The sequence below is a fragment of the Cervus canadensis genome, chromosome 5 (assembly GCF_019320065.1).
Source record: "Cervus canadensis isolate Bull #8, Minnesota chromosome 5, ASM1932006v1, whole genome shotgun sequence".
Classification (NCBI taxonomy): Eukaryota; Metazoa; Chordata; class Mammalia; order Artiodactyla; family Cervidae; genus Cervus; species Cervus canadensis.
The window spans coordinates 84,328,372-84,352,677 of record NC_057390.1 but is presented as its reverse complement, the minus strand read 5'-3'; the positions used below and the strand labels follow the sequence as shown (position 1 = coordinate 84,352,677).

Here is a 24,306-nt window from a genome sequence, read left to right as displayed (position 1 = left end):
CAGTGTTTACAAGTTGCTTAGCAAACATATTTGTATTGAACTTGGACAAAAAAGTTCATTCAGCATTTTCTACAAGATGTTACGGAAAAAAAAAAAACTTGAACAAATTTTTGGACAGCCCAGGAAATGTCTGATCAATAATTCAACCAATGTGCTTCAAATTAAATGTGACCCCAAGCCAACCTGATCCAGCACTGGTGTAGTCTGTCTCTGTCTTCCTCTTGTAACATCTAACCCATCATATGGGATAAGGCTTGGGATTACCAAAGTTTGCGGTACAGAGAACTGTATATAGGATATAATTCAGATCAGAAAATTACAAGATTTCTGAACTGGAATGAAGTAAGACATCCAAACCCCGGAAGCAGGCCCCGGGTGCTAGATGACGTGCTCAGAGTCACAAAGCTGAGTAATTCTGGGACCCAAATCAAGTGGGTCGGCTCCTCTTGGTCCAGAGACTATGGACCACTGTGGTTTGCCATCACTGAGAGAGGTTATAGGTGGGGAGGACTAGTAAAAGGCAACCAGTTATGCTATAGTTTGCAACTGTACAAAAATGCCTGCTGGTCTAAAATTTGACTCACAGTTTAGCTCAGAGATAAATTCCATGATTTCCCTCTGGCCAAAACCAGTATTTATGGCATTTGAGTGAGCAGTAAATTACCAGTTTCAAGCAAAAAAAAAAATGTCCTTTCTACATGTTCACAAACATATCATCACCTCCAAATACTACATCACTATAATAAAATACATGGCAAATCAGCTTATTATATTGGGGGTAATTTAATCAACTGACATATATATTCTACCAACTCATGTATGTGACATAATTACAGCATATTTACAAAAATGACTTCATATTAATGAGCGAACAAAATGCTTTAAATACTAACCTCATCTCCTCTATATATGTTTATCAATTTATGAGAGTGAGATGCTATCTAGATGTGTAAAATTACACTTATCTATCATAAATTTCCATAACATTCAGCTTGAGAATGATGATTAAAAAAGATCAGGACCCAAAGTATGTAAAAATATATCTGAACAAGAATTTCACACTTAGGTGCTTAGGCATCCCTAACATAGTTTTAATTGTGATTGCCATGAAGAACATTATATGTGTTCATAAATATCTCCAGTGTTCACCATACCTCCGTCCCTGAACCAGAGAAGATCCCAGAGGGAGAAAACTTCAGTCTTCCTCTAGTGAAATACCCAACAAATTCCATTGTTTAACCAGAGATGATAACCAGTGTTTTTACGTGAGAATTTCTTCCCTGCTTTTCTCAGGAAATTTATGTTGTTCTAAATCTGAAATTCTAAGAAAAATCAATTGTGAACTCAGGAAAACTGGAATAATTCTGATTTTCCTGCAAGGAATAGAGTTAACAGGTAAGACACTATTAGTTCAATTGAAGTCTCTAATTCAAGTAAAAAGCAATAGCAGGAAGTGTTACGTGGGGAGTCCAAGGTTAAGATCTATTAATAAGTTTCGGGAAACTGGGATCAGAGCAAGGAGCAGAAGAGTGTTGTGATTTAATCAGTCCCTGTTGCCTGTGACCATTGCCATGTTATAAGACTGTATTCTGGTCCTATGTGCTCCTAATAGTACAGTTATTGCAAAGAAAATAAATATTAATATATAAATAGAACAGGATATACTTTATACAAATCTTATGAGTGTTCCCAGAAATAGCAAGTTTGAAATGAAAAATAAATACTTAAATTGGCAATATTGACATGTGTTTCTTTGGTGCTGTGAACCACACCAGGAGAGCTAAATGTTACATTATTCAAATATACTCAACATTCTCTAGTGTTCTCTAGTGTTTGAGTATTTGCTATAGACTACAGTTCTTTCTAAACATTTAAACAGAAGAAATGCAAAGAGAAAATGTCAGTGCAGTGCTGTGGATGACTACATGTGAAATTTGAATTAGCAAAACAAAAAATTTAATTAGCATAACTGATAGTGATTTCAACAGCAACACCAAAATCAGGGCAAGTAGACAAAACATTTTAATTGTTAAAAAAGAAAACCAGTGACGTATGCCTTCGTGCTCAAATGAAGGTGCTTTTGAACAAATAATGATTAGATCAACTCAAGACAAAATGCAAGAAAAGTGTCTACATCTGGAATATTTGTTGCAAAACAAAGATCAAGAGTGTCACATGGGGAAATTGACACTTTAGGTGTGATTTTTTACATGGAATCTTTTAAATATCAGATATTTGGGATAGTGGGGCTTCCCCGGTGGCTCAGATGGTAAAGAGTCTGTCTGCAATGCAGGAGATCTGGGTTCGATCCCTGGGTTGGGAAGATCCCCTGGAGAGGGAATGGCTACCCGCTTCGGTACTCTTGCCTAGAAAATCCCATGGACAAAGGAGCCTGGAAGGCTATAGTGTATGGGGTCACAAAGAGTTGGACATGACTGAGAGACTAAACACATTTGGGATATCTTTCCATTCTGAAATGATTTTTGTTAGGTAAGTATTTTGTCTTAATGTTACCTTCTTTGAATCTTTTCTATTATCAAATATTTCTATCAGGAAAATATCCCTTTTACATGTTATCAAAAGATGTAATCCTATCATAATGCATCAGTTTATAAAAACAATAAACCACACATTTATTATGATAAATTTTGCTTGCAGAAAGCCACTCAAAGTTTTAGTATAATCCTATTGCAATAAAAGTTATTCATTGCTTATTGAGTATAACCCTGTTATAATAATCATTCATTATTTATCCAGTTATTATTGCAACCCTATTATAATAAAAATAATTCATAATTAAAAATACTTATACAAAGCAGGAAAAATAAGCCTCTCTCAGACTTTCAGAGATTCCTTAGAATTCCCAAGAATTCTGATTTCTCATTCTCAGATCCCAAATATTAATATTCATTAAAGATTTGTTGGGAGTTTGAAAACACTATACCCAATGGTTAAGGTAGTAAGAAGACACACTTTATAATGTAGATTTTGTAAGGCAGGGAGTAGACTTCTGTCAAATAATGCTATCCACTGTAATAAAAGTTAACATGAAAAGGTATACCAAAGTTTACTGGAAGATGAATAAATTGTGTAAAATAAAAGCCATGTTGCTTTGGTAACGTGATCCAAAGGTAAAACATCTCTTCTAATTTTTAGTACCTGTTTAGAGTTAATGTGTATTTCACTTAGAAACATTTGACAGAGTTGGTTTCCTTAAATAATATTATTATTAATAATCAATTAGTAAATATTTATAATTATTATTTAAATAAAAATCAATCTTTTAAAATGTGGGTTCTAAACTTACAAAAGGCATTCTATTCTTTTGTCCTTATATACCTAATGTCTTGATACTGGTGGAGAGTAGAAAGAAAAGAAAGAAATAGAAAAGAAGAAATTCTTATACAACCACACAGAAAGATAGATTTCCTTCAAAACTGGAGCAAAACCTTGGGTCCCATAAAATAAACATCCTCTGAGCTATTCCTAATTCATCTTTACTTAATGGTGGTTGTGACTGGACTCTCCAGGAAGCAGGTTCTGGGATGGAGTTGAAAGCTCAAGAGGTTTATGGGGAGTGAAATATCTATCAAGAAAGAAATGGGAGGAAGCAGGATTGGGCAGAGGAGCTGGCAGGCTGCAGTGACAAAGGGCAAGGCCACGTCTTCCCAGGGAGCTACAGGGCAAAGATCACCTTCAGGAAGTCCCAGTGGAGCAAACATGAACAGACCCTTCCTCCACCCCTTCACATGGGCATCAGCAGACCCATGGTTGGAAAACTGAGGCATATCTCCAGGAAAACTAACGGTCAGCCAGCTACACTCACTGCAGTGGGAAGCATTCTTGTTCTCAAAAGAGCATTTGGCAGCACATCTCTGTATCAACTACATAGCAAATATGACCCCAAACTCAAAAAACTCAGTAAGTATAAGCAAGATCTCCTTAAAGTCCCATTGAATTTTAACATAGTGCCCTTGTTAAAACACTTACTCCTTGAAAGGAAAGTTATGACCAACCTAGATAGCATATTAAAAAGCAGAGACATTACTTTGTCCACAAAGGTCCGCCTAGTCAAGGCTGTGGTTTATCCAGTGGTCATGTATGGGTGTGAGAGTTGGACTATAAAGAAAGCAGAGTGCAGAAGAATTGATGCTTTTGAACTGTGGTGTTGGAGAAGACTCTTGAGAGTCCCTTGGACTGCAAGGTAATCCAACCAGTCCATCCTAAAGGAGATCAGTCCTGGGTGTTCATTGGTAGGACTGATTTTGAAGCTACAACTCCAATATTTTGGTCACCTGATGCAAAGAGCTGACTCATTTGAAAAAATCCTGATGATGGGAAAGATTGCGGGCAGGAGGAGAAGGGGATGACAGAGGATGAGATGGTTGGATGGCATCACCGACACAATGAACATGGGTTTGGGTGGACCCTGGGAGTTGGTGATGGACAGGGAGCCCTGGCGTGCTGCGGTTCACGGGATCACAAAGAGTCAGACACGACTAAGCAACTGAACTGAACTGAACTTGTTAAAAGGAGTAATCTACATAATAGATGGAGTTGTGCTGTTGCTGTTCAGTCGCTAAGTGGTGTCTGACTGTCTGACCTCATAGCCTGTAACACACCAGGCTCCTCCGTCCTCCACTATGTTCTGGAGTGTGCTCAAATTTAGGTCCATTGAGTCAATGATGCTATCTAACTATCTCATCCTCTGCCATCCCCTTCTCCTTTTGCCTTCAATCTCTCCCAGCATCAAGGTCTTTTCCAATGAGTTGGCTTTTCACATCAGGTGGCCAACGTTTTGCAGCTTCAGCTTTAGCAACAGTTCTTTGAATGAATATTCAGAGTTGATTTCCTTTAGGACTGACTGGTTTGATCTCCTTGCATAGATGGATCTCAGAGTCAGGACCAATAACCAGTATGTAGTCAGTTACTGAAAGGGCCAGATCTTAGTGGCTTCTTATATCCCTCTCCAAAAGCAACAGAATGACAGTAATCACTTTCAGAAGACTCTCTTAACAAGTACAGTACAAATGTGCAAATGTTTTTAAGAATTATAACCATTATGGATATATATGTTTTAATAAAATAGCAAAACTAGATGTTGAAGTGCTAAATTACATCACGGATTATTGACTGATTCAATAAAGTTAAATGTCTTACTGGAAGAAAAAGTGCAGGAATGTTGGCTACACTACTGGCATTAATTGGTGTGCAGGAAATAAAACTATATATTTTCTCCATCTGTTTCTGGGGTCATCTTATATTTGCAAAGGCTCCCGATGAGATAATAGGCCTGATTTGTAAAGGGGACTCCCCACTGTCGTCCGGGCAATTAAATGGAAAGAGAAAAACTGCCCCCAAAATTGCCTAATTGCAGGTGCAATCAGTAGCTTGCAGGTGCAATTAGCCAGGACCCCCTCTTTCAAAAGCTGTGAGTCACAGGTCAGTCAATTATTCAATAGCAGACACAATCATTTTCACATGCAATTTGGTATTCAAAGCTATTCATAGACCCTAAAATTGATAAATAGTGGGAAAGTCTCCTGAAAAATTTCTTTCCCAAATGAGCTGTCATCTCATAAAAAGAGACTGATTTAATTCTTAGGTCTTCCCAGGTGGCACTAGTAGTAAAAAAAATCCACATGCCATTGCAGAAGACATAAAAGACTAGGGTTCAATCCCTGGATCAGGAAGATCCCCTGGAGGAAGGCATGGCAATGCACTCCAGTATTCTTGCCTGGAGAATACCATAGACAGAGGAGCCTGGTGAGCTATAGTCCAAGGGATTGCAAAGAGCTGGACACGACAGAAGTAACTTAGCATGCACACAAAATTTGATTCTAGGCCCTATTTGTGAGCTTGAGTCAACCAAAGGGAGCAGCCCCACCCTTGGCTTCACTCAGATTCCTGTAGAACCCTTGGCAGAAGGGAATATCAGGACCATCTTGGACCCTGTGTGGCCACTCCTGGCCTTAGCAGACCTCTTCTCATACCTAAACTCATGCCCTTGGGGCTAATCTAAAACCTACCATTCATGCATCATTTATTCAGCAAAAAAAAATTTTAAGAGTTGTTTATGCGATTTAAGAGTTCATAGGACATGATCCCTGCCAGGAAACTGATATTCTCCCAACATATGTAAATGAGCAGATTCAATACAATGTAATAATTGGAGAGCGATGAAGATGGGAATGGAAGATGAGATATCCTCCCCCTGCCTGGAGGAGATTGGAAGGAACTCAGGAATGATGGGAGCACTGACCGGTCTTCAAAGCAAAGGATGAAAGCTCACTGGCAAAAATAATCAGCCATCAATCAACAAGAATAAAATGCCAACCTAATAATAGTGTATCTCTTTTCACAAGTTGCCTTTAGAAAGTAACTACTTTTTTCCCCTCCTTTTAAGATTATTCTCCTATATTAGTTAGGCTAAACTAAATGATTTAATACATAAATCTAAACATAAATGCTGGCTCAAATGCCCTCATGTGCAATTAGGTATGACCATGTGATTGAGTTCTGGCCAAGGAAATACAAACACCAACTCAATGACAAGGAGGATGGAATGGAGGTATAATCAGGAAACATCCTTTATCATTGAAAGAGCAGGTGGGAGTCAGTGAGCAGCAAGACCAGCCAGTCTGCCTGGACATGAAGAAACCCCCTTAGTGCATTAAGCCACTGAGACACAGGGGGTTTACCTGTAACAGCAGCTGGTGATGCCTTAACGGATGCTGAAGCAGAAGTCTATGCTCAGGAAGAGGAAATGAGTTCATCAGTTCAATATTTTTTCATACAGAAGTCATTTCCATATTGGTTCTGTAGAAAGTACCAGGTGCCTCATGGGCTACTGAATCACTTTCAGTACTTGCAATAGTATCTTTAAAGTAGCTGTTCATTTTTTGTCCAGTATAAGCCCCTAGAGTATGATGAAGGTGAAAAGCTCCGTGCAGTTTTCCCAGCACTCTAAAATAGCATTCAGTTCAGTTCAGTCACTCAGTCATGTCCAACTCTATGGGACCCCAAGGACTGCAGCACTCCAGGCTTCCCTGTCCATCACCAACCCCTGGAGTTTACTCAAACTCATGTCCATCGAGTCAGTGATGCCATCCAACCATATCATCCTCTGTCACCCCCTTCTCCTGCCTTCAGTCTTTCCCAGCATCAGGGTTTTTTCCAAGGAGTCAGTTCTTCACATCAGGTAGCCAAAGCATTGGAGTTTCAGCTTCAACATCAGTCCTTCCAATGAATATTCAGGATTGATTTCCTTTAGGATGGACTGGTTGGATCTCCTTGCAGTCCAAGGGACTCTCAAGAGTCTTCTCCAACACCACAGTTCAAAAGCATCAATTCTTTGGTGCTCAGTTTTCTTTACAGTCCAACTCTCACATCCATACATGACTACTGGAAAAACCGTAGCTTTGACTAGATGGACCTTTGCTGACAAAGTAAAATAGCACTGGCAAACAGTAAATATCCCATTGCCTCTGTCCTGAGCAGGTCTGGCCCCGCACGTGAAAAGGAAAGAGACCTTCAACAGAAAAACTGAAAGGGATTAGATTTGTGACTTCTTTACTATCAGCTATCTGCCAAATAATTTTATAAAGAAGAGTAAATGACGAGGCTAAGAGAATAATCAAGCATGTTTTCATTTAAAAATTTAAGTAACCACAGAGGATACTTGAAAACAAGCCATTGGAATTAGACCCCTGAAAGAAAAACACCATAAAAATTGTTCCAAGGACTCTAGCTTTTATCTAAAGTCTCTACTCTTGACTATTCTAGGCAAAAAGAACATCAACAATTCTCATAACCAGTGGTTGGGCTTCCTTGGTGACTTAGATGGTAAAGAACCTGCTTATAATGCAGGAGACCTGGGTTCGATTCCTGGGGTGGGAAGATCCCCTGGAGAACGGAATGGCAACCTACTCCAGTATTCTTGCCTGGAGAATCCCATGGACAGAGGAGCCTGGAGGGCTACAGTCCCTGGGGTCGCAGAGTGTTGGACAAGACTGAGAAACTAACACACTTTCTTCCAGCCAGCCTACTGGGCACTGCTTCTGGTGTCATGTACCACTTGAAGACCTTGACCATGCAACTTCGCCTCAGTGCCAGTTATGAGTGTATTGCCTTCAGCTCCAGATCCACCTTTCACTGACCTGCTTTCTGAGGCTCTAAGATTCAGTGCTCCCATCTGAATGTTAGGAGATTGATTGATACTTGCTTCCTTGGGTTTCAAAGGATCGCATGCGTGCCTGCTAAGCCACCTCTATCATGTCTGACTCTGTGCGACCCTATGAACCGTAGCCCACCAGTTTCCTCTGTCCATGGGATTCTCTAAGCAAGAATACTAAAGTGGGTTGGCATGCCCTCCTCAAAATCAGAATATAAATAGTATGAATGCTATCTCCCATTCCCTAAATCTATCCACAATACTGTTGTTGTTTAGTCACTTTGTGTCCAAATCTTTGGACCGTAGCCTGCTAGGCTCCTCTGTTCATAGGGTTTTCCAGGCATGAATACTGTAGTAAGTTGCCACTTCCTTCTCCAGGGTTATTCCCAACCCAGGAATCAAATCCGCATCTCCTGTATTACATGGGGATTCTTAACGCTGAGCTACCCAGGTAGCCCTTTCAAAGGATCACTTAAGACTGAACTCAGTTAAGTCCTAGAATTCCTTCTACGGTGAACAGACCACATCTGCGTGAGCCAGAACTGTCACCCTGATGATGTGGAACAACTTAGTGCCAAGCCTGTGTCACAAGAGGGGGATTTTGTCCTGAAAAATGTCAGTGCCTGATGACATACAGTCATATGGAAATAGGAAGCAAGCGAGAATCTCTCCTCTCTGCAGCCAAATCAGCTGTTTTCTTGTGCTTCTGCTTCTGCACCTGCTCCCAACGCTGACAGGCACATGGAAAGTCCACCCGCCACCTGGTTCCAGTGGGAAGAATGAAAGGAAGGAAGGAAGCGCTTCTTCGTGCCCATCTGACAGGTGTGGGGACCCAGGGAGCAGAGGGTGACTTTCACTCCCTCCTCTTCCATGGAAATGAACTCCCCAGTCCTACCGTGAAGAGGTGAAGCCAGCCTTGCAGTGTCATTTCTGGGGTTATTTATACACCCACGGCGCTCAAGGCTTGGGTGCGGCCTTGAATATGAGGTTCATCCATTGAACTCTGACGAGGCCGGCTGAAAACTTCCCCCCATGAGTTATTTTCACCGCAAAGAAGCGCAGGTGCCTGACTTCCTGTGTCGAGATGACTGGCCTGGTGGCGATGACTCAGTGGCATGTGTCGTGGTGAGGTGTGGGCAGGGACACTGGGGGAGATCTCTAACCACAAGCAGATCAGCCCAGGTCCACATGTCCCTGGGACTGCCAGCACACCAGTCTCAGGCTCCCCTTTGCAGAGCTGAGACTCACAGCTCCTTAGAGGGAGGGGTGGTAACGAGGTCTCTATTGTTTTTACAGCAGTCCTCTCATTTTCTATACTGCAGCCTTCAGTCCATTAAATGCAGTTTCCTGGCCTCACCCAAGCTTGAAAGGCCAAACCAAAAGTACCAAATGTCCCGGCTGAGTGGCCTTGCTCAGACTGAATAGGTACCATGGCCCTTGCAAATGATTTCTTCTATTGGAGAACTGGAAGCACCCTGGATGCTTCCTCTCTGTGGGACTGTCTAGATTGATCTCCATGCACTGCACGTGTGAAAACATTTCCATAATGCACGCGTCTCCCCTTCAACCAAACAAGCCTACCCTTGCTTGGTACCATGCCTATGCGGTACATGAACGGGGTGGGGCCTTCCGGAACTGGAAGAAGAACCCAGAGCTCTCAGACCAACAGTAGGCTACAGGTCCCTTTCACAGGCCATGGCGGGAGATCACATGGAATCATGGGTTTGAAGTCACATTTGGGGAAATACAGTGGCCCGGTGACTGTATCCTGTGCCTAAGATCTCATTTCAAGATTGCATTTAAGGAACCTGAAAGGAGGGGCCTGAGTGCTGGGAGCACAGCAGATGATGAGCAGAAAGCAGCAGCAGCTGCAGCAGGGGGCAGGCAGCAGAGGGGAGGGGGGAGAGGCTCACTGAACCACGGACCGCCAAACCGAGGACCATCAGGACTCCTGCAGCACTGGGCGGAGACACTGAGCAAAGATGAACCACGATGGCCACCAGCCTCTTTAGTCTTCCTGATGGTGCTGACGACACTCACCATCAAATTTGCTCAAGCCTGTAAAAATGTAGCAGAGGCAAAGGGCACTGAACCAAGAGCCAGAAGCCTGGCTTCTATTCCTTCTCTTCCCTCCACTGCTCAAGGCATCTCTTCCTGTTTGGCCTCAGTATCCTCATCACTTAAAGCCAAGATTCGGAATTCTGACTTCCTACCTCCAAGGGTTGGGCTTCTCTGTCGGTTCAGTTGGTAAAAAATCTGCCTGCCAAATGCAGGAGACCCAAGAGACTCGGGTTCGATCCCTGGGTCGGGAAGATCCCCTGAAGAAGGAAATGGCAACCCAGTCTAGTATTCTTGCCTGGAAAATCCCATGGACAGAGGGCATGGCAGGCTACAGTCCATGGGGTCGCAAGGGTCAGACACAACTTAGCAACTAAAGCATCACTTCTGAGGGTTATAGGGAGAACCAAATGAGATTAGGCAAAAAAAAAAGGAAAAAAGAATTTTAAAAACTTTCAGAAAGGTAAAACACTAAGGCAGATGGAAGAACTTGTTTTTACCAATTAAACAAAATGACCAAAAACTGAAATAGATTATCTTGACAAAATCTGAAATAGCCCAAGAATCGGAGCTCTCCCTCGACTAGGACCTTGGTGATAGTTTTCCAGAGCATCTTAGGAAGAGCCAGCCAGTCCCAGGAAGTCACTCCATCAGCAACATGTGCCTCCAACTTCAGCTTCCATCTCGCTATCTTCTGTCTCCAGGAACGGGAAAAACCTCATCCTCTTCCTCCAGTCTGACTCTTCAGTAACAATTAAGTTTGACCAAAACAAGTCTGTTAAGAAATACCTACATTTCCACAGGAGTTTCTAGAAGCCCATACTGTCTACAGAACCCAAAGGAATGAGATTGTGACATAGAATGACATACAGGAGGGTTGATATTTTGTACAGATAAATGTCCTGTGTCCATCTGTATCATCCGTACCACTCCTCCATAATAAAGCCCTGAATGTAACCTCACTTCACGAGAAATATACGGTCTTGTTGCTGCAACAAAAATTACTGTCTTTTGAAATTCTTTCATAAATAGACTCATCTGAAAGCAAAGAGTCTAAAATAAATGGCAAGACCACCAACACCAAAAGAAGAGAAGATAGCAATTTTTTTTCCTGAAACTCAGAAAACCAAAGCTTTGGAAAATCCAAGTCAGAAATGAGTGTGTGATAACAGGCAAAAGTGGGATCTAATTCTTTAACTTTCCTCATTCCTGGTGTCCTTAATGTCCCAGTAGTTTTACACAGGGTCCTGCGCCAAAAGAAATAGCTAATGTTTCCACTCGTTAAGTAGTTAATTTATAAGCATACTTGTCCTAGGAAGTTAGTAGCCACTTAAAAACACACACACACACACACACACACTAACTGAAAGAAAAAAATAACATTTGTTTTTCATTTAAAAATAGCCACTTACTAGTGGGTGTGGGCCCCATTTGGGCTCAGCACAAGTTCTCAATCCTTGGACTCTGAGTAGACATGGCCTACCCTCTTGTCCTGCTTCCTACTGATTTTCATGCAAAAGCTACTTTCATTCTCAGCAGCCTTCAAAATCCCAGTTCTAGAAAGATATGTCATTAAAAGGAATGCAGCCTGGCTCAACATGGAAACCGAGCTTTCTCAAGCTACTAGTCTAGACGTTGTCTGATGGATCAGAGCATCATTGTGCTCTGTCTGATGGATCAGAGCATCATTGTGCTCCCGTGCGTGTTAGTCACTCCATCGTATCCAACTCTTTGTGACCCCCACGGACTGCAGCCCTACAAAGCTTGACAATTGCAAACACCCTGAAGGGCCCGTGTGAGTTCACCGCAGCAGCCTGGGGTTACTTCAGGGCTCAGAGATGGAATCACAGGTCTAGTGAAAGATCCCTGGGCCTGGCAACCTGAGTTCAGGTCTTGATTCAACCCCCAACAAGCTGTGCAACCTTAGGGCAAGTAGGAAACCTCTCTGAGCTTCCAGTCTCTATTTGTAAAAGGGGAGGAGAGTGAGGCCCTAAAATCACACATTACTTAGAATTCATTCCTATCAAGACACTAGCCCAAGGGCATTCACACACATTTTCAAAAGGCTGTAGACAAAGCATGACCCTCAAACTACGCTCTCATTCCCCTAAATCCATCCACAGATCTCGGTAAAAAAAAAGAGGGATGGTGCTGCCGCTGCAGCAATCAGATCTGAGATGGGATCTTGAACGGGTATTTTTTTGTTTTATTAAAGTTCCTCCAGATGATTCTGTTGCCTGGATTAATTTAAGAATCATTTCCTACTGACAACACAGCAAAAATGAGAGCCTCGTGCTCCAAGGCCCAAAGTCAGCACAAAACGTTTGAGCATATTAACATCCATCTCATTATTTGCTTTTAATGATACTTCATCACATTCCCTTATCCCTTTTAATTTGGTCACATCATTTGAGTGAGTTTAATTCCAAGTTTCTCGTTCGGATGGTCTTGAGGCCTCGCCCTGTTATTACAAAGCTCGATTCACCCGGTTGTGGTGGGCACCCAGCCCCCAGCTGTTCCCTTGACAGAAGATAGACATAAGCTTTCATTTTCATAATATTTTCCTTTAAAAGAAAAAAAAAAGACTTCTGATGTTAATATCATCTTTAACATTTTGACATCTGCGACACACAAGTTCAGAGTCAAGACTGAAAAAGATAATGAAGATCAGGCCACCAGCTGCCCTGTGTTGGCCTTGCTTTTCCTACTGATCTGTGCAAAAAGGGACATGAAATTCTGATGCAGAAAAATTGTTCCTTTCTCACCAAACTCAGTTAGAAGTCAGTAAGGGACACTTGGAAGGAGGGTCATCAACGACAGCAATTTTTTTTGAATGTGAAAAAGAAGAGAATTTTAAAACAACATCCAGGGAGTCAAAGTTTAGCTCCATTTTAAGGCAGCCCCTCTTCATTGAAGGAGGGATGCTGGTTACAAAGTTTAATGTTTAGGTTTGAGTTTGAGAGATTTTTGTTTGTTTGTTTACTGGTTATACAAGAGCCCTAATCTATGAAATAGAGCAGATACATCCTGGGCCTAGTTCTCCATGCTTGCAAACATTTAAAATTATACTTGTGTTGCATAAAAGATTTATAATGATCTCACCCACAGATATAAATTTGATCCCACACAGGATAGAAAGACCTAGAAGCAGAAGCAGGGAACAGCTGAATGTGAGCACAGAGTCATAAATTCATAACACTTACAGCTTTTTAACAACCCCATCATAAACATGACTGATTTCAATTGAATTTATGGGATTTTGCAGGCAGGTCCAGGAATGTTCTTTGAAAACTAAAAATTTAGGAACAACAACATATAGCTTGGATTTCCATGATAATGCCTATGGTGTCGGGTAGCCGACAGGATGACGCATGAACAGTCCTCTGAGGGTGGCAAAACCCCCGATATCATTGCGGCAAACTACAGGAGTCCATAAGACTCAAAACGCCAATGTTGAAGGTACACAGAACAGGGGGTTTATAGGGAAACCATCCAGGAGAGCAGGAAAAGTCCTATTTTATGTAAGACAAATCAGGATACAAAATCCTCCCTAGCTAAGTGATTAGCTGGCTAAGTCACTCTTCCCTAGCTAAGGGACTGCACCCTCCAAACTTTTGTTTTATTTTATGTATTTATTTTTAAAAGTAATTAATTTTTTTGGCTGTGTCAGGTCCTAGTTACAATATGTGGGATCTTCGTCACTTTATGCGGGCACTTCTGTTGGAGTACATGAACTCTAGTTGTGGCGCACAGGTTCCAGAGCGCTGGGGCCTCAGTAGTTGTGGCTTGTGGGCTGAGCTGCTCCTCAGCACGTGGGATCTATTTCCCTGGCCGGGATCAAACCTATGTCCCCTGCATTGCAAAGTGGAGTCTTAACCACTGGACCACCAAGGAAGTCCCCTCTGTTTTGCATAAGGTACAAAATATTGTCTTATTCATTATCACTACAATTTCATGATACTTCTTAATCCCATCTTGTACATGAGAAAACTGAGATACACAGAAATTGGCCCCTTTCCTAGATTTTCCAGCTAATATAATGAGATTGATACATAGGCTGGATGGCTCCAAAATTCTTGACTTGGCTATTATCCTAAAGCCCTTCACTAGACAATTCAAGGAACTGGATCCCCTTCAGAAAAGGATGTTCGAATATATAAGGGATCCAGGACAATTCTTCTTACTTCCCTTTTCTGAGATAAAATTTATCTCATCCACAACCACTTCCAGCAATTCATTGCATTAGGTGACAGAGTCTGCCAAGCTACTGGCCACTTATCCACCTAAAACTTCTTCTTCTCTTAATCAGGCATAGCCCTGTTCCAACCTGAGAATCAGAGTGTGATGAACCTTTGTCCCAAGCAAACTGAGAATGGCCTCATCAGTCCTGAATTTATTGGATCATATGTTTTAGGTTTTCAGTGAAGGTGCGTCTTATCTTCCAAGAAGAGCCTGTGTCTGTTCTGGACACTCTGGACAATTATCACTCACACGAGGAGCAAACAAGCATTGGTCAAGCTCCCAGGACGTGTCAGTTACCACACTACTGGCCAGAATATCAGGTGGACATGACCCAGATGCTGCCCTTAGACCTTGTGATCCAGGGGAAGATGGAGCAGGAGCGAGCAACAGGACATTGTATTAATACAAGAAGCTCATCAGAGGAGCCTGGGGACAGGGAGAGGTTCCTGGAAGATGCAATCCCTGAGCTGCACAAAGCCTGGGAAGATGCCCAGGAGAAAGTTCAAGAGAGGCACACAGGAAGGCAGGACCATGACACTCGGCCAGCCACGAGGCTGAGCTCTCGTGGGAAAGAGGGTGTCACTGGGGAGCTGAGAGGCAGGAAGGGGTTTTAGTGGTTGCTGGTAGCACAGGCACTGGCAAAAACTGGACAATGAGGACAGGAATGAGGAGACAGACGTAACAGCGTGACTGATATCAAACATCTTACCAAGACGAGGGTTCCTCCCTACACTCGATGAACAAACTCCACCAAGTGCCGTAAAGTGTGTGTTTGCACTTCTGTGCCTTTACCATGAGCACCAGAAATAGAAAACACTCAGCACAAAGTGAACGCACGTCTCTTTGTTCTGGATACAGCCCAGTAAGAGCTGAATTAAAAGACTTGAGAATGAATCAGGAAAAAAAAATAAAATGATGCACTCACAAAACTTTGGGTATCAAATTTGATTTGCAGGAAAAGTTCCGAAGATTTCTCCTTCCCTCTCCCCAAAAGCCAGGGCCCATAAGCAGTAAACATTCTGTGTCCCTAAAAATGTATTGCAGATAATGTATTGTGTAGGTCTGATTAACAAGCTTGACGTGTATTTCCGTACGCACAAAGCAAAACTCCATGGAGTACGAAGTGTTCAGTATCTCAGGGGAAGGCGGCAAAGAGTAATAACTTTTCTTTCCTCTGAGGCTAGCAGTTAATTTCCATGCTGGACAATTTTTAATAACTTGGGATGCACTATGGGATTTTATGAAGTTCTCATTTAGTTCTGAACCCTCTCAAGTTATCATTTTCCTTCTGTCTCAGATGGAGCTTTTATCTGTTGCACCCTTAATACCCCTGCTAACCTTAGTATAGGAAAGCTTCATAATTTGAAAAGGAGACGTTTAACAAGACATGAAGCTGATTGTTTGCACAATCAGAACATCTAATTGAGCTATAGTATTCCAAAACATGCTTGCATGCAGGGAGGTAATTTTTCCTTCATTTCCTATTTTATCAGAAAATTAACCTTCATTTAAAACACTGTAGTCTGAAACACTTTTATAGCTATGCTCGCTCTGCTGTTCATGAGCATTTGAATTTCAAATTTGCCATCCCAGCCTCTAAAAATGACACACACTGCGGAAGCTTCCAGGCCAGGTGTTTATGATCAGAAACAGACATCAGAATGTGACCCGTGTCAAAGCACAACACTGCTATCCAAGGGACCATGTAACCAAGCCCCTGCTTACTTTTCCAGCCTTTAGTAAAGGAGTGAGGCTCTGACTTTGCATAGCAATCTTCTTGTCAGAAAACCTGAGCCCCACAGATATTTCATTTAATTGTCTGAACACTGAAAGTATTTAGTAAGTGTCTCTCCGCATGGAGAGCTCAGCTTGGCCCGACACAAGCCAGACTCGGATCCTGTGATGGTGATGCAGAATTGGCTGTAGGACAAGTGGAGTTAGGTAATGCATTTGACAAACAGCGCTGAGCCCTAACCACTCATGACACATATGTAACCAGAGCGAGCCCAAGTTCGTCTGGGGTCACTTGTCTCATAGTAGCCCAATAAAGTAATGAGTACGAACTCCAGCCTCACAAATTGCTAATGCTTCTTCCAATAATTCATTCTCCCTCCAGAATATTGCTCAAGATTCTGAGAGAAGATTGTGATAGAAAGGGACCCAGTATTACATCTGGGCTTCCCAGCTGACACAGTGGTAAAAAAAAAAAAGAAAAAGAAAAATCCACCTGCCAATGCAGGAGATGCAAGAGACATGGGTTCGATCCCTGGGTCGGGAAGATCCCTTGGAGAAGGAAGTGGCAATCTGCTACAGTATTCTTGCCTGGGAAATCCCATGTTGGTGGCAAAGAGTCCAATAAGAGTGAGTCACTGAACACGCATGCACACTCTCGCGTGTCACAGGCTGTTTCGTGTCCCTAAAAAGAGATATATTCCAGTTCTATCCCCCAGTACTTGTAAATGTGACCTTGCTTGGAAACAGAGATTTTGCAGATTATTCAAGTTAAAATGAGGTCGTCTGGGACTTACCTGGTGGTCCAGTGGTTAAGTACCTACCTCACAATGCAAAAGATGCAGGTTCAATCCCTCATCCAGAAGGAGATCCCACATGCCCTGGAGCAACTAAACCCACAGGCCACAACTACTGAAGCCCACATACTCCGAAGGTCAAAGGTCACAACGAGAGGCTCCTTGTACCACATGAAAGATCCCTCATGAGGCAACTAAGACCCTGTGCTGTGCTTGGTCGCTTAGTCGTTTCTGATTCTTTTCCACCCCATGGATTGTAGCCAGCCAGGCTCCTCTGTCCATGAAGATTCTCCAGGCAAGGATACTGGAGACGGTTGCCAAGCCCTCTTCCAACAGAACTTCCCAACCCAAGGATCGAACCCAGGTCTCCCGCATTGCAGGCAGATTCTTTACCATCTGAGCCACCAGGGAAGCCCAACGCAGATCCAATGAGGTCAAATAAATAAAAAATACTTTTTTAAAACTTTAAAAATAATAAGATGAGGTCCTCAGGGTGCATCCTGATCCAGTATGACAGGTGTCCTTATAACAACAGGGGGATTTAGACACACACAGGGCTGACACCACAGGATGACTGGGTGTCATCCTAAGACTGGGGCTGTCAGCCACGGATGTCACGCCAGAAGCTGGAAAAGACAAGGCAGGATCTTCCGATGGGTTTCAGGAGGACCAAGGCTCTGCCACCACATTTTAAACTTGCTTCTCCAGAACCATGAGGGGAAAATTTCTGTTGTTTTAAGGCACCCAGTTTGAGATTTCATGTAACCACAGCCTTCCATCTCAGCCATATCTTTATACTCTGCTCTGAAATTTAAATGTGAGTGCAGGTCTTTAATTCCCCAGAACACTCCTAACCCAGTGCTACTTTGTGGAACAGACTTTTACTGAAGGTTTGAGCATAAAAGGAGATCCAACCAGTCAATCCTAAAGGCAATCAGTCTGGACTATTCTTTGGAAGGACTGACACTGAAGCTCCAATACTTTGGCCACCTGATGCAAAGAACTGACTCATTGGAAAAGATCCTGATCCTGGGAAAGATTGAAGGCAGGAGGAGAAGGGGAGGACAGAGGATGAGATGGTTGGATGGCATCACTGACTCAATGGATGTGAGTTTGAGTAAGCTCTGGGAGTTGGTGATGGACAGGGAAGCCTGGCGTGCTGCAGTCCATGGGGTCACAAAGGGTCGGGCACAACTGAGCGACTGAACTGAACTGGGCATAAAAGAGGAAAATAACTGCACAGAACCAGGAATAATATCCATGTGCCTGATGCCAAAGCTTACAACCAGCACAGCATTTGGAAACCCTGGTGCAGGTCCCAGGCTGCCACCTTGCTTCAGGGCCAGTGTGTCCCCGGGAAGCTTCTCCCACTGCCCACTGCCAGTCCCAGCTGAAACTCCCATCTCTAGGATTTGCCTAGAAGCCTCTGATTATTTTATAACAGACCCCAGAGAGGCATCGTGCATTCTTAACCACTACAATATTGTAAAGTAATTAGCCTCCAACTAATAAAAATTAAAAAAAAAAAAAATCCAAAAAAAAAAAAAGAATTGAACCCCCATGGTCTCTGCTTCCCGATCCTAAACTCTCCCCACAGCCACCATCCTATTAGTAAACCAAAAGCTTCTTCCCCACAGTCTCCTAAATCAACAGAGAGTGTCCTCATCACAGAGACTCTGGGAAATGGTTTACAAATCAGGTGGAAAGGACCCATTGCATAAGAATCACCTGTGGAGCTTGATAAAAGTGCAGGTTCCTGGGTTCTGCCCTGGTGAATTACAATTATATAGGACAAGTTGAGGAACCTACACTTTAAAAGGATCCTGGTGACCTGGTGAATTACAATTCTATAGGACAAGTTGAGGAACCTACACTTAAAAGGATCCTGGTGACCTAGCGTCACAGTTTGAAAGCCACCAGCACAAACTGCAACCAGCCTTGACAGCAGTAGCATTTCCTTCCTTCTACATGGAATCAGCATGCAAAAGGAGAGAAACTGACAAAATCTTCTGCTGCCCTTAGCAAAGTCAGCCTTTCCAATGACAGCCATCCTCACCTACCCTCCCCTTCTCTGCTCCCCCAGCATACATGACCTCTCTCCATGCATCCTCCCAGGGCCTCTGTTTGTGGGGCCTTCAGCCCCTTTGCTCTTGAACTTGACCCCTGCCACTTCTTGAGGAAGACCAACCCTCCTACTTCTGTTCTTCTCCACTCCAGGGGCCCTGCCAGACACTCTTTGACACTGACCTACACACACATGTGTGCAGATCATGGACCTCCCTGCTTGCCGCCCCCCAAGTCCAGAGATCCCCCTCACTCTGGTCTTCCTGTGCTCCAGTATCTATTGAGATTTGGTAAAATCACCAACATGTATTTCCTGAATTAATTTAACGAAATGATTCAAATCAAGTTATTTGATCTTAATAGAATTTCGTTCTCAAAACAGCTCTTGGTCCTCAGTTGACGTACCTGCCCCCAGAGTATGTGGAAACATACAAATTGTGGCCTGAGCTGTCGTCACCTGCTCTTACCTTTCTCTTTCTGTCCTGTCCATCTGTCCAGGTAAGAGGGAGTCAGGCATCCACCCAACAAATACCGAATTCCTACTTTGCTCTCATGATGGACATCCATAACCTAAGACTCTACTGCTCATGAAGTCATAGACTTTGAGAGAGAAGTAAACCAGCCAATGATGTGAGATAGAGATGAGCTGGTCCTATTGGGATCAAGAGGAGGGAATCATCCAATCAGTCAAGAAGGACATCACAGGGTAGAATGAACCTAGTCTGACATCAGGAGCTCCAGAAACTGACAACATGATTGAAATTACTCAAGGGACTATGTGGCATCAGCATTAAAACCCTGACAATCTATTTGCTTAAAGGAATCATGCAAAATTTCTGAGCCCCAGTTTCCTCATCTGTGGGATATGGGTATAATATAAGCTTTTGAAACAAAATGCTGTATGTGAAGTCCTTAGCACACAGGGTGTAATAAGCTCTGAAAAACTTCACATTATTATTAAAGAAAAGGGGCACTTTACAAAGACAGGTCCAAGAGCAGAAGGAAGATTGATAATCCAGTGCTAGGAGTCAGAGAGCCAGGGCAGCTGTCCACCCGGTCCGGCCCTTGGACGGCTCAGCTCCAGACACCTGCAAGCTCGGCTCCGTCAAGTTTTGCAATTCCCAGGAGAGATTCTGATTGGCCAGCTTGGGATGGGGGGTCATCACAGGGATGAGGCTCCAGGGGGACCAAGGCTCGGCTGAGACACTCTGCCAGGACGTCCCGGACAAGGGCACAGACAGATCATGGTTTTGGAAGCACCTAGGATGCGTGGTAGCACTGGGGCTTGGGGTTTGTGTGGAGGGGGCAGGGGAAAAGATGTTGGATGTTCTCCTAAAGGCAGTGTTGATAAGATGGGAACACAGAGTCCTGTTTCTGAGACACGGATGTGGGGTGGCTCCTTGAAGGCACCAGGAGGCATTGAGGCTGGAAACACCTCACTGTCCCCAGGGCCCAACCCCTGCCAGAGGGCTCAAGCCAAGAGACACTCGGGCTTCCTCCAGGAGTGGCCTTCTCTGGCCCAGGGATGGCCAGCTACACTGATAGATATGTGTCCAGGCTCAGATAGCCTCCATGCAGGACACGGGTCATTGCGAAATGGCTCTCTGCTCTCCTGTGCTCACATATACACTGCATTAGCTCCTGGGATACAGGATACAATTTTCAGTCTACTTGGCCCCCAAATTCAACAGAATTTGGATCTTTTCAAGTGTTTTAAAAACAATCTGTGCTAATGGCACAATGTTCTCGCTAATGCCCTTTAAGGGCCAAGTTTTCAAAAAACGGCAAATAAATTTGTTTGTGGTTTCCATGTGTGGTTTTATGGGTGGATATAAATACTGTAGCTGAAATGACAAGCTGATTTTTCCTTGTAAACATTGACACAGGAGATCAGATGAGGTGTGTGTTGGAAAGGTTATCATCCACGTCTAAGGAAAGGGGCGGCACTGTGCTCAGCCCAACAGGGCCAGAAAGAATGTTCCCTTTATATTAGTCCTTAAGAGAAACTGGCTGGCCTGTCTACACAGCTGACCACAGGACACCAAATGTGGCTTGTCGCCCCTTCTCTGTTATCCTGCGTTGTCTCGGGTATCACCCCAGACCACCAGCACTTGACCCTGCACCTACCAGGCTCTCTGTTGTTCAGTCTCTCAGTCATGTCCGACTCTTTGCGACCCCATGGACTGCAGCGTGCCAGGCTTCCCCGTCCATCACTCTCTCCCAAAGTTTGCTCAAACTCATGGCCATTGAGTCAATGATGCCATCCAACCATTTTCATTCTCTGTCCTCCCCTTCTCCTCCTGCCTTCAATCTTTCCCAGCATCCGGGTCTTTTCCAATGAGTTGGCTCTTCTAATCAGGCAGCCAAAGTATTGGAGTTTCAGCTTCAGCATCAGTCCTTCCAATGAATATTCAGGACTGATTTCCTTTAGGATGGGCTGCTTGGATCTCCTGGCTGTCCAAGGAACTCTCAAGAGTCTTCTCCAACACCACAGTTCAAAAGCACCAATTCTTCAGTGCTCAGACTTCTTCATGGTCCAACTCTCATATCCTTACATGACTACTAGAAAAACCATAGCTTTGACTTTGTCGGCAAAGTGACGTTTCAACTTTTTAATACAGGCTCTCTAAGCTCATAATTACTTAAATTTGTTCCAGGACATCCTTGTTTGGGATCAGACTTCCAGCCTCAATGCACTTCTACCCACACTGAGGAAGGTTGTTCCCTCCCTCAACCTCTGAGATACCCAGGAATCCAGATGGGGCCCTGACTGCCAGCCTGAGCCCATCAGAATCCCACCTGCCCTCATGCAAACCCATAGCGTCTTAAGATCCACATGAGCGTGTGACTTCCGATCCCCTAGTCCGGTCACTCTTCCTGACTAGGAGAGTCAACGCAAAAGCAAATGACAAGACTGAAGGCTGGGGCGGGGTCTCTGTGGTCCTCTGTTCCCAAATATATGAGATGAGGCTACAGTCAGGGCACGCCTCCTGGGGTGCTCCAGGACTGTGGGCCCAGAATCTCGGAGCTGCCTGGCATCTTTTTCTGACAGCAGGTTCTTCCCTGGACTCCGACAGCTGTTCCAGCATCGCCCACCCTGGCTGCAGCCAGTTAAGAGGGAGAAGCAAGTGAGATGAGCATCGCCAGCATCACACACGGAGGGGATGATGGAAGTGCTTCAAATATAAAGAAGTCACAGCAGTGGCCCAAGGGGGCTTGCGTGTGCTGTGTCTTCCCTGGGGAGGGGGGTGGGGGGCGGGGAGAGGGAGCACTGGCCTGAGGGGAGAGCTTGAGAGCTCGTTTATCCGCTGTTGTCATGCAGGTGAGCAGGGCAGGGCCTGGGGAAGGGGGCTCTGCGGGCACAGACACAGGGGGAGGAGGTGGCCGCTGGAATCCAGGCCACACCACCCACAGGAATGTGCCCAAGGAAACCAGGGGGCTCCTGGAAGACAGAGGGTCAGGTCTTCCCTTCCCTGCCCCCCTTTCTTCCAGCCTCACCCAAGTGTCTGTTCTCTACATCAGCAACTTGCAAGCCAGGTCTTCATCCTCAGCAGTCCTCCCTGTAAACGCCTCCTGCATCCGTCTGCCTTGCATCCCCGCACCCTGCCGGCTGCCTTCCCTCCACATCACACAGCAGAGACAGCCAAAGCTCGCTGAATACACTGCACGTTTTCTTTCTCAATCCAGTCTACATTCCTATCAAAGAACCTAAGCATGAGGGCAGACACTGTTGCTTCACTCTTATTCAGCGTTTATTTGGATCATGAGGCTTTCCTGCCAGACACACACAAAAAAAAATTTCTTCCATGCAGAGAATATCAGATTCTTAGATAAACTTCCTTTTATTGTCACCCATAAAAGCACAGCTTATTTGCATGGCAGAGGTGAGATCTTATTGGACCCCTACACTTAAATCCGTTCATGAAGAATTACTCAGCAGAGGTCTGGATTTGTAGGTATGTTTCGTTTGGCAGTTCCCAGCTTCACAAAAGTTTGTTTCAGGGACTCGGAATTTTCTGGTACATTTTCTCGAGCCTTAAATACATATCTGATCTGATCATTATTTCTCTCTCTCTCCAGAGTTTCTTCATTTAGCTTCAGGATTTATCAATGACGTTTTCTCTAAGGAAAAGGGACTCGTCAGCCAACAGTGTGTCTGGTCTAGAAACGGAAAGTTGACGCCTGTTCCTTGCTTGAAGCCATCGGTGAGTGTCAGCTCCTTGCTGGGAAAGTGCTAGATTTCCTGGGATGGTTTTGAGGGAAACAGTGAACTTGGAGCCTCTCTGGCCTTTCAGGTCCTTGTCCAGGCACCACAGTTCTGAGTGGAGCAGTGCCAACGACCATTAATCAAATACAATCTAACTGTCCTAGTTAACACGCCCTTGACTGTGTCCATATGTCGAATTCGGACTTGGGGGGGTGAGCCGCCCCTGGGAATTCAGGTCCATGCATCCAGCGGGCTGTGTCATAGAAGATCCAGCAGATGACTCTTCTAAAGGTCGAGGGCGATGTGCTGGAGGGCACGTCTCTGCCAGCCACCCGTCCCTCTGGCCAGAAGGGTGCTGGGTCACCGGCCAAGCCAGGCTGAGCGGTGATGTCACATGTTCCTGTCTTGAGCTGCCTTCTGACTAAACGGAACTCTCGGGTAATGATGGAGCAGCTTCCCTGCTAAGCTCGACTCTGAATCCCATTAAGGACTCACATCCTTAAGAAAACACTTCACTAGGTTTTGCCAGAGACAGAAAGGTCTTACCCCACTAATTGGTCCTTAAATAAAAACCAACACTACCAAGTCTGCCCTACAGCGCGCCCAGCCTTCACCCTCTGTGACGTTACTATGACCAGTGCAAAGGCTTATTTTATAAACAAATATCCCTGAATACCAGCCTGTGATAGATTTCTGCCTATCGGAATTGTAAAGAAAAGAACTATATGACCCCTGTTTGTAGAAAACTATATTTTATAGCTGAACTTCCTTTGCTACTGAAATAGTGGATGCAGAGTCCAAAAATAAATTCATCCAAAGACAAAATTTTCATCCAGTCTGAAATTTTGGATCCCTATGTGAAATAAATTTTGACACCCAGAAAAGCTAGAAACCAGACAGGACCAAGAACATTGATTCAACATTATAAGCCTCCCCGTGAGTCTGTGACCTTGGCCCACTGCTGCCTGCCTAAGGCTCAGCCTCCCTACACCCTCGTCGTTCCCTTTCCAACAAGGCCTCTACCAGCCCAGGGC

General features: G+C 44.1%; 1 long non-coding RNA gene across 2 annotated transcripts in view; it reads left to right on the top strand.

Annotated features, from left to right (window-relative positions):
* LOC122442098 overlaps positions 1-22,237 on the top strand; it is a 71,064-nt gene extending 48,827 nt beyond the window's left edge. For both annotated transcript variants that reach the window (XR_006269547.1, XR_006269548.1), the window contains exon 3: positions 22,121-22,237. This is a non-coding gene — a long non-coding RNA (uncharacterized LOC122442098). The remainder of the gene's footprint in view (positions 1-22,120) is intronic.
* The last annotated feature ends 2,069 nt before the right edge of the window (positions 22,238-24,306 follow it).